This window comes from Paroedura picta, chromosome 4 (assembly GCF_049243985.1).
Source record: "Paroedura picta isolate Pp20150507F chromosome 4, Ppicta_v3.0, whole genome shotgun sequence".
NCBI lineage: Eukaryota > Metazoa > Chordata > Lepidosauria > Squamata > Gekkonidae > Paroedura > Paroedura picta.
The window spans coordinates 106,601,844-106,618,386 of record NC_135372.1 but is presented as its reverse complement, the minus strand read 5'-3'; the positions used below and the strand labels follow the sequence as shown (position 1 = coordinate 106,618,386).

The 16,543-nt window shown below is 49.0% G+C and overlaps 1 long non-coding RNA gene across 1 annotated transcript in view; it reads right to left on the bottom strand.

Annotated features, from left to right (window-relative positions):
• The window catches only part of LOC143836849 (uncharacterized), a 34,768-nt gene extending 19,758 nt beyond the window's left edge, over positions 1 to 15,010 (bottom strand). Inside the window, exon 1 of the long non-coding RNA XR_013230781.1 lies at positions 14,957 to 15,010. This is a non-coding gene — a long non-coding RNA (uncharacterized LOC143836849). The remainder of the gene's footprint in view (positions 1 to 14,956) is intronic.
• Between the last annotated feature and the right edge of the window lie 1,533 nt (positions 15,011 to 16,543).

Sequence of the window (16,543 nt, the reverse complement as noted above, 5' to 3'; positions counted from 1 at the left end):
AAGGAGAAGGAGAAGGAGAAGGAGAAGGAGAAGGAGAAGGAGAAGGAGAAGGAGAAGGAGAAGGAGAAGGAGAAGAGTTGGTTCTTATATGCCACTTTTCCCTACCCGAACGAGGCTCAAAGCGGCTTACAGTCGCCTTCCCATTCCTCCAAGATCCAAGAAAAAAACAGTAATGCTTACATCTTTCTATAGAAACAATTCTGTTTACTAACACAACTACTTACCATAAACAAATGTCCATAATTTGGTTAAATCAATATTTATAAGAGAAATATTCTCATATGGGTTAAAAACTTGTTAAATTAAATGAAACAAAGAGTAAGACTCAATGGACAGTCCTTCCAGTGGAAGGAAATTAACATTGGGGATATTACAGGAATCAGTGTTGGGGCTGGCACTGTTCAATTTGTTCATCAGTGTTCTGGGACTGGGGATGAGTAGTGTAGCGGCCAAATTTGCAAATGACAAAAAATTAGTCAGGATGTTGAAAACAAGGCTGACTGTGAAGAACTCCAAGAGGACCTTCACAGACTGGGTGAGTGGACGACAATATGACAAATGAAGGTAAATGTTGATAAGTGTAAGGTGATGCACAGTGTAACAAAAAAAAAAAAACTTAAAGTATAGGCTAATGGGATCTTAGCTTGCTGAGACCAAGAGGGGAAAACATCTTTGCGGTTGTAGTGAATAGCTCAATGAAAATGTCAACCAGGAGTGCTGCAGCAGTGAAAAGGGAAAACTCTTATATTGGGGGTTATTAGGGAATATAATGGCCAATACTGTAATGCCTCTGTATAGATCTGTATAGATCTATAGTGCAGCCTCATTTGTACAGCCTCAAAATTCCAGAGCCAGGAGGCACTAGTTGGCTGCTGTGTGAGAGAGCAGCAACATTTCAGCTTGTTCTTTTGTTGATATAGATCTCTTCTCTGTACTCAGAAAAAACTTGTAATGTGAGAAGAATCTTCCAGTGATACCATATTTATCTTGCTACCAGTGGATGCACTAGATCTCAAAATTCTCTTCTTTGTTGGATTGTACTTGGAGGTAAATCTTGAAATATTTGTATTGTTTTCCCATTTACTTGAAGTGCTCCATATATATATATATGTCATGTCTGACCCTTAGGATGATGCCCTCTAGAATTTTCTTGGCAGACTCAGTCATTACCATTTTACCCCCTAGCAAGCTGGGTACTCATTTTATCGACCTCGGGAGGATGGAAGGCTGAGTCAACATTGAGCCGGCTGCTGGGATTGAACTCCTCATGGTCAGAGCTTCAAACAGCATGTAGGCTGCTGTGCTAACTTCCAACACAATTAACTATGTATAGAGATCTCGCGTGGATTCTTTCCTGCACACAGAACCCTGTAGCTCCACCCTGAGAGTCAGTAGAGTCTTAAAGGCACAGTACACAACAATGGAGGTGGGAGGAGTGTCCTGTGCACCATCTGTCTGGATCTGGCATAAACAAAGCTCATGAGGTGCTGTGGGGCTCAATCCAAGAACAAGTACTTGAGAAGAGAGGGAAAGCCCAATTTCCTTCTTCTGAATACCCGGTATTTTACTACCACCTTTTTGAGGTCTGTCTTGAAGGAGAAGACAGCTTGACAACAGCATCAATAAACCAGTTTGTGCCTCGTTAGAGTGTTATACTTGTTTATTGACATTTAACTAGACAACACATTGATGTTAAGACAGTGGGAGGGAAATTGTCCAAGCCAATAGTGTGACTTGCTGAAAAATTAATTTGAGTTCCGCCTTTAAAAAAACTGTAGCGATAATCCATTTATTGAAGCACTGATGCTCTGTCACAAATGAAACTTTGTGACGTGAAAGACAGAAAAAAGTTCCATGACCAAAGGTCAGCTTTAACATTCATTCAAGCTTCACAGTGGGCCTACTTTCAAGTGCCTCTTATCCTAGTAAATTCTGAAAAGAACAAGTGATGTTTTGTGACATGAACGTGGCTGCTAACAAGCAAGCACAGAAACGGCTGGTGGCAAAAGAATCGATGATCTCTGAACAATAGGCAGTGCACATCCTGCACTTAAAATCACAGCAGCTCTCTGGAGGAGAACTCAGTACCATCAAGATTATGGGAAATCATTTCTGTATACTCTTTGTCCTTGCATCTTTTAAAAAACATATCAACAAAATAATTCAACTTGCTGCCGTTGAATACCGAACTGAAGCTTCTGACACATTTCCCCCCAACATTTATGAACATATGAAATTGTCTTATACCAGGTTAGATCATTGGCCCATGGAGTGCAGTACTGTCTGCTGTCCCTATCAGTGGCCCTTCAGGATCTCAGTCAGATAAAGGTCTGTTGCTATATAAGACCTGCTGTATCAGCTATGCCAAAGATCTAAGTCTGGACCTTCGGCATGCTAAGCAGATGATCTGTCACAGCTTCGGTTCAGCTCCTTTGGTATCATTGTTTATTTTTATCAGCTGACTGAATTGTGTGGCCTTTTAATGAAATCATGTTACAGAAGTGACATCTGATTTGATGTAGAAACAGTGGTAAAACTAAACATGCTTACTCTTTTGATTCCTGGAAGCCCTTTTTACAATTTCTGGAATACAGAGATAGGTAGTCTGTATTCAACTGTGCAGTTTTTGTATAATAAGGCAATGGCTGGATTGATTGTGAAGTAGCAGATAATTGGGAAAAGAAAACAATCTTATATAATTAAACTTATGTATACAAGGGATCTGAAAATTCGGCTTAGTTTGGCTATGATGTTATAGTTGTTTGGATCAAGATACTCATGACATTCTGTGAGCTGAGTGTTTGTAGGCAGCTAATAGGCTCAAAAAAGTTTGATTCCCCGATGTAAGTTTTCTATCCTGTTCCCACATGCTTTAGAGTAAGTCTCACTACACAAAGACTCTTTCCACATCTGGAAAAAATGGCACAATGGCCATCTTAATGCTTCACGGAATTACAAGCATCCCACACAAAAATCTTGTGGTTCAGCACCCCCTATTTCCTGCACATTTTGGGCAATGCTGCTAAAACTAATTTCCTTCTGTTCCATGGGAGGAAATTTGTGGCAGCGTAAACTGAAAGTCATGTTGGATTCTTCTACTATTTCCCACCTCAAATGATGGCATTTCATATCTGACCAGTGAGGGACCTGTCACTGGCCCAAAGTCACCCAGATGGCTGCATGTGGAGGACTGGGGAATCAACCCCAGTTTTCCACGTTAGAGGCTGCTGATCTTAGCCACTACACCAAGCTGGATCTCAAGAGAGCAAGCCATGCCCCAGCCTCTCTTTGCTTCTCATTCATCAGAGAAAATTCCTCCATAGCTTCTTCACTTGGCTTGTTCCTTGCTGTGATTCTGCACCTGACCTCTTAAGAGGTGTGTATGCACATGAAAATGTGTACCTTGAATAAAACTTTATGGGTCTTAAAACTGCCCCTGGACTCAAACTTTGTCCATCTTTTCTGCATCTACCTGTCCTTTACTTGACACTGGTGAGGTGTCGTGGTTCGGTCCTTGGTGGCTTGGGAACCGGACCGAACCCCGCCATCAGAGGCGCCCGCGATCACGGAGGTAGGGCATGGTGATCATAGGCAAGCCGGCAGCTGGGCGCCCCACCCGATCGTTGAGGTGGCAATGGCCGCTAAAGAACCTCAATGTCCCCCTCCACCTTTTGACAAGGGCCCGGAGATGGCCCTTTGTTCCAGGAAAATGGGCCATCAGGAACCCCGGAAAACCTCGCATATGTGCATGAGTCATGATTGTATCAGCATGTTCCCTCCGCAAGTACTGGGTGGGGCAATACAGCCTAAGGAGGTGGGTTTTGTATAAAAGGGAGCTTCCACCTGGAGTTCAGTGGAAGCTCTTACTCCATACCAGCGGACTCCACGTTGCTGAAATAAAGCTTGTTCCTGTTGTATCGTTCACCAGGCCTGGCGTGACGTTTTCTTCAAAGGGGCACCCTGTTTTTTCAGTTAGCAAGCGGGTCCCCGACATCGTAAGAGCTTCCACCCGAACTCCAGGGTCGGCATCGCATCCGAGCGCTTATCGGGACGGATCCAGAGATGGCGTTTTCAAGCAACGGGGCGGTCTCGACCCCCACGAACCCCGGGAACATGAGTTTAATGTCCCCGGGAGATTTCCTCCGAAAATCGGGGGGCCAGGAGCAGCTGTCCGGGACCCCGAGACCCTCGGCAGCGGCGGCCAAGGGAAGGCGCCGGGCCATGGGGTTCCCAAGCACGGCGGGGAGCGCGCCGAGGTCTGGGGGGTTGGCCCCAACCTGGGACACCCAGCTGAGGCAGGCGCTTCGCCCGGTAGGACCTGAGGAATCCCTAGAGGACCTGCGGCGGGCCATGGCGGACTTGGCCAGGCGCTTGCAGGCAGCTGAAGCCCGTGAGCAAGCTCGGGCCGGGCCCGGAGGGACTGGTAATACAACGGCGGAGGGGATCGCGTCGAGTGAGGACGTCTCCAGCGACGAGGACGAGCCCGGCACTGGTGAGCGGGCCCCGGACCCCGACCCGGAGCAGTTTTCAGTCCCGAGTAGGCGAGACGGCCAGCGGAGAGGCGAGACAGCAGAGGATCTCGGGGGAGCGGGTGAGCCGACGGGGCGGCGAGAGCCGGACCAACGCAGGAGCGACGTGCAAGGCAGGGAGCGGCACGGCGTCGTTGGGCAAGTTGGTAGCCGGTGGAGCGGAGCAGGACGAGACGGCGGACGCCGAGAATCCCGGATCCGGAGGGGGTCGGACTACTCTCCAAAACATTCCCCCCCAGAGCTTAAGGCGCGTTTCGACGGGACGCCGGACGACCTCCCGCAGTTCCTCCTCCACGCGCTGACGCATGCCCGGAGGTATGGAGACCGGTATGAGGACTCCGAGGACTTGGTCTGGGGGGTGGCCTCGTGTCTCCAGGGCAAGGCGGGTCAGTGGTACCTAGGGTTGGCCGAGCGCGGCGACCCGGCAACTCGGGACCTGCAGGACTTCGTGGTCGCGCTCCGCCGACGATTCCAGGACCCCCAGGCTGAGGACAAGGCAAAGAGTCGGATCAAGGGACTTCGACAGGGTACTAGGGGGGTTATGGACTATATAGACATTTTCCGGAGGGAAGCAGGCAAGGTGTTCTCCTGGAACGAGGAGACCCAAATCGAGTACTTCCGGGAGGGCCTTAACCCGAAGCTCAGGGAATGGGCCGTGATCAAGGGGACGGAAGAAGATCTGTCTACACTGGAGGGGTGGTGTTTTGTGGTCGCCAAGCTGGAAGCCAGCCTGGGTTGGGCCGCCGCACCCCCCCGGGAGGCCAAAGGCGGGTCAGCCGAGGCGCCGAGACCGGGCCCCGACAACTCTCGCCCCAAACGACCCCCGAACCCCGAGCGGGAAAGGAGACGCCGGGAAGGTCTGTGCCTGAAATGCGGGGGGTCAGGACATTTCGCAGCAGCGTGCCAACGGCAAGGGGGGGAGGACCGCGGGCTCTCCCAGGGGGGAGGTGCGACACGCCCCCAGCAGGCACGCCGGGCGGAGGACCTCCGCAACGAACCGGGAAGCGCCCAGGCGACGGGAAACGGCCAGGACCTGCTGTAGACGGCGCCGGGCAGCAGGTCCCGCGGTGCGAGGGAAAACCCCTACAGCATGAGGCGCGACCTCCGAACGTGGTAATTTTAGAGCTCCGGAACCCGGAGAACGGACTAAGTTGGGTGGGGGAGGCTCTTTTGGACTCTGGATGCGACCACAGCATGGTCCACCCCCAGATAGCCCGGGCTTTGGGGCTACCGAAGCGCATTCGGAAGGTTCCCCTGGTTTTCGTCCAGATGGACGGCAGCCCGATTCAGGGGGGACCTTTCGGGGAGGAGGTGGGTCCTATCGCCATCCACATAGGGGACCACCAAGAGCTGCGGTGGCTGATCCAGGTCCCCGTAGCGGGATATCGGGCGGTGTTGGGCCTGGATTGGCTGAAGGAACACAACCCCGTGGTGGACTGGCGGGCGGGGACCCTGAAGTTCGACTTGACGGTGGGTGCACGGCATCGGGTCCCCCACGAGAATTCCAGCCACAAGAGGACGGCGGCGCGTCCCAGGGGAGCGGCGGCGGCGCAGCAGGAGATACCAGAGCCCGAGGTCCCGCCAGAGTACCGAGACCTCGCAGCCGTTTTCAGCGAGCGGGAAGCGGACGAGCTACCCCCACACCGCCGCACGGACTGCGCTATCAACATCCCAGAGGGGGCGGTACTACCCAAAGGGCGCATCTACAAGATGAGTGAGGGTGAGCTCAAGGACCTCCGGGAGTTTTTGGGTAAAAATCTGGCCCGAGGTTTCATCCGGCCCGCTTCCAGTCCCATGGGAGCTCCAGTCTTGTTCGTCCGGAAAAAGGATGGGTCCCGACGGCTGTGCCAGGACTACCGGGGCCTCAACGCCATCGCAGCGGGGAACGCTTACCCCCTTCCGCTGATCCCGGATTTGCTGGCCCGGCTGGGCAAAGGGACTCTGTTCACTAAGCTGGACCTAAGGGAGGCGTACTACCGGGTACGCATCCGGGAGGGGGACGAGTGGAAAACAGCGTTTAACTGTCAATTGGGACAATTCGAATTTAAAGTGATGCCGTTCGGTTTAAGCGGGGCACCTGGGGTTTTCATGAGTCTAATTAATGAGGTGTTGCAGGACCTTCTGTTTCAGGGGGTGGTTGTTTATTTGGATGACGTCCTGATCTACAGCCAAGATCCCCAAGAGCACGTGACCCTGGTGAGGGAGGTGTTAAAGCGCCTGCTGGCAAACCACCTATACGTGAAGCTGGCTAAGTGCGAATTCCACCGTCCCTCCCTGGACTATTTGGGCTACCGCATCTCAGCCCAGGGCATAGCTATGGACCCCGAGAAGGTGCAGGCGGTGCTGGCCTGGGAAAGGCCCCGCACCCGGAAACAGCTACAAAGCTTCCTGGGGTTTGCTAACTTTTTTAGAGGCTTCATCCCCAGATACTCCTCCGTAGTGGCTCCCCTCACGGACCTGCTAGGTACCAAGGGGAGAGGTCCTCGCGCCACGCGGCCCAGCGCAGCGCTCGGCTGGAATGAGAAATCGGAGGCAGCGTTCCTGGCCCTCAAGCAAGCTTTCGCGTCTGAGCCCACGCTTCTGCACGTCGACCCAACCCAGCCGATGGTGGTACAAGTCGACGCCAGCGACGCAGCAGCCGGGGCGGTTCTCCTGCAGCGAGACAAGGCGGGACAGCTGAGGCCGGCGGCCTACCTCTCACGAAAATTCGCCGAAACGGAGCGGAACTGGTCTACCTGGGAGAAGGAGGCGTTTGCGATTAAGTTCGCCCTCACCGAATGGCGGCATTGGCTGGAGGAAACAGAGGAGCCGTTCGAGGTCTGGACAGATCACAAGAATCTGGAGGCGCTCCGGCAACCGCGATCCCTGAACGCCAAGCAGATGAGGTGGGCGGAGTTCTTTTCGCGGTACAATTTCAAGCTTGGTCACATCCCCGGCAAAGAGAATTTCCTCGCGGACGCCCTCTCCCGTCTGCCGCATTATGGGGAGGGGTACGCTCCCTGCACCAGGTCCGTGTTTGGTGAGGAGCAGCTGGGACGGGGGGTCGTCACTAGGCGTCGGGCCAGGGAGGAATGGGAGCCCGACCCGGCGACCGCCCCGCTCCGAGACCGCCTAGTGGCAGCCTACGGGACAGACGAGGAGCTGGCTGAGCTCCGGGACTCTTTGATTTTGGACTCCGGTCTCTGGCGGAGGGGGGAGGCTGTCTACGTCCCGGAAGGGCTACGACGGGAAGCCCTCAGCCTCTGCCACGATGCTAAGACCGCCGGGCACTTCGGTTTCGTAAAATCCTGGAAGTTGGCCCGGCGGCGGTTTTGGTGGCCCAGTCTGCGGCGGGACACAAAAGCTTACGTCAGTGGTTGTCCTGTCTGCCTGACCTGCAAGCCGGGGGTTGGCAAGCCGAAAGGTCTGCTGCACCCGCTCGAGGTCCCGACCCGGCCGTGGTCAGTGATCTCCATGGACTTTATAACAGACTTGCCTCCCAGCAAGGGGAAAACGGTGATCTGGGTGGTGGTAGATCTATTTTCCAAACAGGCCCATTTCATTCCTTGCGCCAGTGTCCCCAGTGCTTCACAATTGGCTCGGATGTTCCTGGATCACGTGTTCCGACTGCACGGGCTGCCGGACAAGGTGATTTCCGATCGGGGCTCACAATTCGTGTCCCGGTTTTGGCAAGCTTTCCTGCGCCTGTTAGACATCGAGCAAGGGCTGAGCTCCGCTTACCACCCCCAGACGGACGGGCAGACCGAGCGGGTTAATCAAGTACTGGAGCAGTACTTGCGGTGTTTCGGTTCCTATCATCAAGACACCTGGGTGCCCCTGCTCCCCCTGGCCGAGTTCGCGTACAACAACGCAGACCACAGCAGCACGGAGATGTCGCCTTTTGCCGTCGTCTACGGGACAGACCTGAGACACTTCCCGGAGCTTGGAGAGGTCCCCGCCCGGGAATCGGCCGACCTTCGCGAGTGGGGGAAGCGTGCCGGGAGCTGCTGGAAGTCGCTGCAGGAGCAGCTCCACAAAGTCAAGGCAGCGCAGAAAGAGGACGCCGACCGGAAGAGACGACCAGCTGAAGAGATCCGACCGGGGGATCGAGTTTACCTTTCCACCCGGAACCTACGGTTGAATTTGCCCAGCAAGAAGCTAGGCCCTCGGTTTTTGGGGCCTTTCGAGGTCTTGGCCCCGATCAACGAAGTTTCGGTCAAGCTCAAGCTCCCCAAGAACCTCCGGCACATCCATCCCGTCTTTCACGTGAGCCTTCTAAAAAAAACTCCGGACGGTGACGTTTGGCACCCCGTGGTTTCCCCGCCAGCGCCCGAGGTCCTGCCGGGGGGGGAGCACCACGAGGTGGCGGATATCCTGGACTCTAGACTCCACAGGGGGAAGTTGCAGTACCTCGTGGAATGGAAGGACTTCGCTTTGGGGAACCGGGAATGGGTCTGGGCAGCGGACGTCCTTGCGCCCCGACTCACTGAACGTTTCCACAAGCGGTATCCTGGCCGTCCCGGGGGGTTGGAGAATGGACCTTTGGGGGGGCAGAATGTCGTGGTTCGGTCCTTGGTGGCTTGGGAACCGGACCGAACCCCGCCATCAGAGGCGCCCGCGATCACGGAGGTAGGGCATGGTGATCATAGGCAAGCCGGCAGCTGGGCGCCCCACCCGATCGTTGAGGTGGCAATGGCCGCTAAAGAACCTCAATGTCCCCCTCCACCTTTTGACAAGGGCCCGGAGATGGCCCTTTGTTCCAGGAAAATGGGCCATCAGGAACCCCGGAAAACCTCGCATATGTGCATGAGTCATGATTGTATCAGCATGTTCCCTCCGCAAGTACTGGGTGGGGCAATACAGCCTAAGGAGGTGGGTTTTGTATAAAAGGGAGCTTCCACCTGGAGTTCAGTGGAAGCTCTTACTCCATACCAGCGGACTCCACGTTGCTGAAATAAAGCTTGTTCCTGTTGTATCGTTCACCAGGCCTGGCGTGACGTTTTCTTCAAAGGGGCACCCTGTTTTTTCAGTTAGCAAGCGGGTCCCCGACATGAGGTCATAATTCTGGCTCTACTTTTTCCTGTCATTTAATTTTCAATATCCCATGACTTCCAGGCACAAATTTGCAGTTTATGGAGACAGCATGTAAATATTACAAATGAAGAAACAAACAGATGCTTTATTAATATTCATAACAATGGATTCTATTCCCAGACTCAAAAACAAGGACAGATTATTTTGGCTGGAAATATGAAGCACCCAAATGACTCTAATGGGTTGACATTCAGATTAATTTCCAAGCTTGTTACAGGCCAGAGTCCAGATACTGCCTTAATTTGATTCTAGGCTGGTTAAAGGTATCATAAAAATGCTTGCATCAATATCTCTTTTATGTCAGCTGAGAGGCTTAAAGGGAGAATATCTCCAATGCTAGAATATTACAGTTAATGCCCAATTTATCCAAAAGTACTAACTTAATTCCCTTTCGAGTTCTCTTTCACTGCTTCTGCCCTAAGTATGTTTTAGTTAGCGTAATGTAATTAAACTCTCCTTTGTATATCAAAGGTCTCTAGCGAGTCACATATTTTAAATTCAAGGTTGGGCTTTATAATGATTCATCCACAAAAGAGCTATCCTTCATACTCTGCAAGGAGGTAAAAATAATGAATGCGAGGTTCACAAAGGTAAGATTATACTGGAATTTGGGTGGCGCAGTGTGTTCAAAGGCCAGCTTGGTGTAGTGGATCAGAGTGGCAGCTTCTAATCTTGCAAGCTGGGTTTGATTCCCTGCTCCTCCTCCACATGCAGCCAGCTGGGTGACCTTGGGCTTGTCACAGCACTGATAGAGCTGTTCCTACCAAGCAGTAATATCAGGGCTCTCTCAGCCTCCCCTACCCACAGGGTGTCTGTTGTTGGGGAGATTTGTTACCTTGCTGATCCTATGGAGCTTGTCATGTGCAACTGTGGGCAAATGCTGCTACACTCAAGGATCTATGAGTGAACATCTGCAATCACCAAGGACATTGCTATACCCTCCTAAAACATTACAGAGAATTTTTTTATTAAAGCAAAAATAATAAGCATTCTGCCCTCGTCTATTTTATTCTCTTACAACAATATTCTTGTGAGACTGGGAGAGAATGTCTGGCCCAGGGCCACCCAGCAAGCATCCAAGACAGAGAGGAGAACAGAACCTGGCCAAACTACCTCCTCATCTTTATATTATTTATTTATTATTAAATGTATATACTGCTACATTTCTGGAGTGGAAGGGTAAACAAATTTTTAGCTAAGAATTCCTGAAGCAGGGGAGAAACACTTCTTAGCTGAATGGAGCACATTCACAGACCTTCTTTCTACTTTACATAAATACCTAAAGCTGCCTTATACTGAGAGAGAACATTGGCCTGTCAAAGTCAGTACTGTCTACTTTGACTAGCATTGGGTGTTTTGGGCAGAGGTCTTTCCTCATTAACTGTTCTCTGATCCTCTTTAACTGCAGATGTCAGGGATTGAACCCGGGACCTTCTGCATCCCAAGCTGATCCTCTGCCTCTGAGACAACAGGCCCTCCCCACTCTTTTCCTCCAAGCCCTGCCAAAAGTAGTGAGGAAAATATTATATACCAGCTTGTGTGCAGCATCATGAGAGGAGCCTGGGATGATTTGCCTGTGCCTGGTGATGCTGCAACCATTGCCTGTGTGATAGCAAAGCATGACTCATGCACTCATTGATGTAACTCACTGAGCAGGAAGAGAAGGAGGAGGAGGAAGAGGGGAGCATTAAAATGGTGGGAGAGCAGATAGCAAAAAGGGTCACAAAACTAATGACCACATTTGGAATATTTTTAAAAGGATTTAGCAGATGAGGGTTTGAGTTTTCCAGACATAAAAGAAATGAACATTTACCAATGAGTGCATCCCGATCCACCAGTAATGACCATCATATTCTCACACAACCTTCATTTCAGAATCTGCAGGGTAAACCCTACTAAAATCCACCGTATCTGAGAAATCACTTAGTGCAGTTTAGTCCCATTAACCTTAATAGGATTAAGATGGTTTTAAGAGTAAGAACCCAGTAGAAGAAATGCTTGAGGGCTGCTTTGTAATCGGGACATGCCTTTTGTTTGGGAAAATGAAGTGACATAAATAGCTATAGATAAGCAACATAAGAGCTATCAGAAGATGCTGAACAAAGGCCAAGGATAAAATTAAGTGCAAGATGACATACAGATTGGTGTATAGCCCCAGTCTGTAGCATAACTGATGATTAAATTTTTGATTAAATTCCTTGCAATTGCATCATGCTTGGCTGGTCTGTTTTTTTTTGTTTTTTGCTTTATTTTATTTTTTGGGGGGGGAGCATAGCCATGGAAGCTTTCTTATTTGTTTAGGAGCTATGCACACATTTTCACATATGAGTTGATGCTCCAAATTATGGGATAGTTCCAACCCTTTTATGAAGTCAAAGAGTCATGGGAATGAGATAGGGTTGTATGCATACACAGCCCAGATCTCGTATCACTTATCATAAGCATTCATGTGGCGTCTTACACCATTACAAGAACAGTGCTTCTGAATAATGAAACTGAGGGAACCAACTCAGAAGTTGCAATCTCCCAGGGTCCTTTGGGTTGTATCTTACTAGCTTTTCTGCTTGACCTTGTTTGGTTCTCCTCGTTGCAGCCTCCAACTGTGTGGCTTTTCTCCACCACCTTTCACCATCAGAAAAGCTTATAAGATCAACCTTTTGAGTTGGTAGTGTTGTGGAACAGCCAGACCTTGGAGATGGTTCTGATTCTTGATAAGGAACATCTGAGTTCTTTGTCCACCAGTCATCTGCAGCTGAGCCAACTAGACAGGGAATCTCAGCTTGCCATGGAGATCCAGTCAGGAGGCAGCTGACTTATCTTCCCCAGGATCCCAAGGTCCATAACAGCAATGATGGTGCAAGCATAGAGTGGATTTGCAACCAAGACAAAGATCAGCCCATTCCCAAGACCAACATGAGCTGCCAGTTTCAGAGGAAGGAGGAATGTCACTGGATGAGACATGAAGCAGCTGGCATGTGTGTGACATAAGGCTTGGAGTACATAAAAGTATGGGGGAGGAATTCTTCAGCATGGCATCAACACATTCCCTTAAATGCTGATATGCTGCTGGATTGATTTTGTACTTCAGAAAACTGACCTTGACCTCCTCAGACATTTTGGGTATACCCTCCCAGAGAAAATTTCATTCTATGAATACCAACCAGTCAGTGGTCCCTGGCCCCAAAGAGGTACATTTGGCTGCAACCAGGGCCAGGGCATTTTCCATCCTGTCCCTTACCTGGTGGCATGAGCCCCCGGAACACATCCAAGCCCTGATGTAACTAGCACAATTCTGCAGGGCTTGTAAAATGGAGCTCTTCCATCCGGCTTTTGGTTGGGGCCAAAGCTAAACAACATCTCCCTATTCCTTGGCACCACCAATCCACCTACCAGCTACCAACATTGAGCGGAAGAAGCTCCAAATCATGCCAGACTCTTGCCTGCTCAGGGAATGAGATGCCACTGCTGATTATAACCTGTTTGTGCCAATGAGTTTGAACATTAATTTTAAACTTAAATTTTATATAGTTTTCTATATTAAACTTCCAAGTTGCATGCTGCCCTGAGCCAGACTCCTGGATAGGGATATATAAATCAAAGCAATAATTTACAGACTCTGGCATCCTGCCTCTGATACCCAGCTCCTGTTATCTGCCTGAGTTAACTCTGTGTACACCAGCACTTACCAGAAGCAGAAAACATAGTCATGCTAAGTTTGTTTCAGGTGCTCAGTTACCTACTCTTAAACTCACTATGTTACAGCACTAACAGTGTCATCCTAAGCAGAGTTACTCTTCCAAACCCATTGATGTCAACAGACTTGGAGGGAATACTGCTTAGGATAATAGTTACAATATTATCCTTGTTTCAGGTGGGTTGCTGTGTTAGTCTGAAGCAACAGAACAACCTTGGTGTCTAGTGGCACCTTTAAGACCAACTAAGTCAAGATGCATAAGTAAATGGCCAATACATTTAACTGATATTGGGTTAAGACAGTTGTTGGCCTGTGAATGCTAGCCATAGAATACAAATACAAGACTTAACAAGCAAATCTGAGGACTAAAAGTTTGTGTCAGTCATCCCTCTAAGCCCTACAATGAATCAGGGAATAAATTGAAATAACAACAACAATGACACATTTCAATTCCAGATATAAGCAAGAACTGAGGGATTTTGCATGTGTGGATGTACACTTCCTTAGACACATTGAAAATAGATTTCCTCAAATGATTCATATAGATAAAGAGTGAGGAGGAGTTAGTTGTCCAGAAGAGGCTAGTTGACTGGCATGGTGAACTCAGTTCAATAAGACGCGAGCCGGCTTTTGGCACGAACAAGGCCACAACTTTATTAATAACAACTAGGGGTTGGCCTGGCATGAAGCCATCCCCACACAGCCGTCCGGCTGCTTACATGGGCTCAAGGGGCGCTCTGGGTCCCCCTTCCTCCCAGCCGGGTGGAAGGATCCCTTGCCCCTTGATGCCCTCCCCAGGGAGGAGGCCGGTCATGGTTGTTGGGTGTCCACCTCATACAACCATCCCTACCTCCTGGCTCCGAGCCCCTGGCCTTCCCAGCCGGGTAAGGCCGCGCTCGGTATCAGCCGGTCTCTTAATGAGACCCCCGCCTAAGGTCCCAGTCGCAAACTGGTCCCTAAGCAAAAGCTCTACCTCATGCCCCCTATTCCGCAGCTGTGACTAAATTAAACCAACTTAACATGGGGAGGGTGGGAGGGGTGCCCTCCCCGGAGCTCCTCAGTAGCAAAGAGGGCGGGGGCCGAGCACATGGCACTTATAAGCACCTTGCCCCACCCTCTGCGTCACGCTGATGCTCCCGCCAAGCAACGCGCTCCGGCTGCCTCCGTCTTCTGCCTCCTTCCTTCCCACCCGTCAACTGCAACCGCGTCCAGCCGCAGCCGCTCTTTAGCATCAAGTTGCATATAAGTACAGCTAAAATTGGAATAATGCAATTGGTAAAAACACTTTCATGGGATTAAGCCCCACTGAATAGACTTCAGTAAGATTCTAAACAGAACATGTTAGGAATACTCTGTGTAGAACTCAATAATGTATTGTTTTCTGCCTTATCAAGTTAGATTTAAAACAAAACAAATCTAAGTAATTTCAGAAGTATATGAGTTCATATACAGAAACAACTTGAATCAGAAAATTCTTGAGCACAACCTTGATATGATCTGATATGCTTGTATGCATTGAAAGAGCTATTTTTCCTCTGCAAAGTAAACATATACCTTCATTGTTTTGAATAATTTATTAAAATCCACAAATGACAATTTATAATAACATTTATAACAATGAAAACTTCTATATTCCCTCCGTCCAAAAGATAATTCGTACCTTTTAAGATGCATGAAATGTCTTTCAAGATTGTTTTCATTCCTCTCTTCATCTGCATTCTCAAATTATATAAGCAGGATGTGGGGGGATTTCTTCTTACCTAGGATCAAAGTGGTATGAGAGGCATGAACTTTCTTCAGTTCCTCACATCATAATGTTTAAAAGCTGCTGACTCTCAGAAACAATGCTTGCAAAAGAAACAAGAATCAGTCTTCCAAAAAAAATGCTGACTTAAAAAAAAGTATAACAATAAAGGGGGACTGCTTTAAAGTACACACAGATTTAATTTATATTTAAATAATTTGAGGATGAAGTCATTCAATACTGTTCTTCCCACAGCCATACCAACTGCACTGCTCTGGCAGGGGTGGAAATGGGGAACATCCTGCCAGCTAACGAGCAGTAGCTGGCTATCCTCTAAATGACTTTATTCTCCTCTTGCTTCACAGATATTTAATACCTGGGCATGCTCAAGAGTACTTAGCCTTTGTTTTTTACCTCAGGAGTGACAGCCCTGACTTGACAGGAAGATCAATCAGGAGAGACTGAAAATATTTCCCTCTTTTTCTTGTTTATTTCTACTTTATGGTGAAAAGTGGGATACAAATTTTAAAATAAATAAATAAATCTCAAACCCATGGATTAATCAGTGAAATCACAGAGGCTGCCATGTCCCAGAATGTTCCCACTACACAGACCATTATTACTTTAAATATATTTGAGTAACACCTATCTACATTAACCTTGCAAAATAAAAGCCCAGTAGTGCCTTAAAGGTTAAAATCTATTTTGATATGAGCTCACTTCAAATATGAAGAAGTGACTGATTAAGGAAGTGAGCTTTTGACTAGCAAAAACTAGTATTAGCATTTAAATAAATGTTGTTAGTCTTTAAGATATCATTGCATCATGTTCACTGAGAAAAAATAATCATTAGAATTTTGGGTCTGGGATTCAGGGGGAAACCTCTATTGTAATTGCTTATTTTCAGGTAGGATATTATCAGTTTGGATTTCAAATCCATGCGTTACCCCCCCCCCCCCGGCTTCTTGCCTTACTAAAGTCCCCAGAAGTAGAATGTACAAAGGGGGTTGGTTATCCAACCCTTGAAACAAATGTCTTTCAGTGCAGACAAACTTTTTTCTGTTGATCCCTATTGGGTGAAAATGGTGCTGACCACCAGCATTTAAAAAAAAAGAAATCCTTTCGACATCAATTATTACCTTTCCACTGGAAATTCTGCATTATTTATTAATACTATTGTTATTTAAGGAATTCCTGGAAGAGAGGGCAATGACAATGAAAGACTGGAACATGGGAGTCAGAGGGCTAAGCTGTAAGATGTGTTTGTTGTCACTGGGGTCACTGCTTCAGAGTAATCAGCTCCCAGAATGTCACTTCAATAGGCATGGAAGCTGATCCTGCTCATGAGGGGGGGGGCACATCTGGGAACAGGGTTCTTGCTCCCCCCTCATACCCCTTTTCTGATCCTGATTCCCCCCCCCCCAAGTAGGAAGTTATTATTTACATAAATGTGAAGCTCCCAAACACCCACAGTTTGACACAGACCACCCTACAATAATTCCT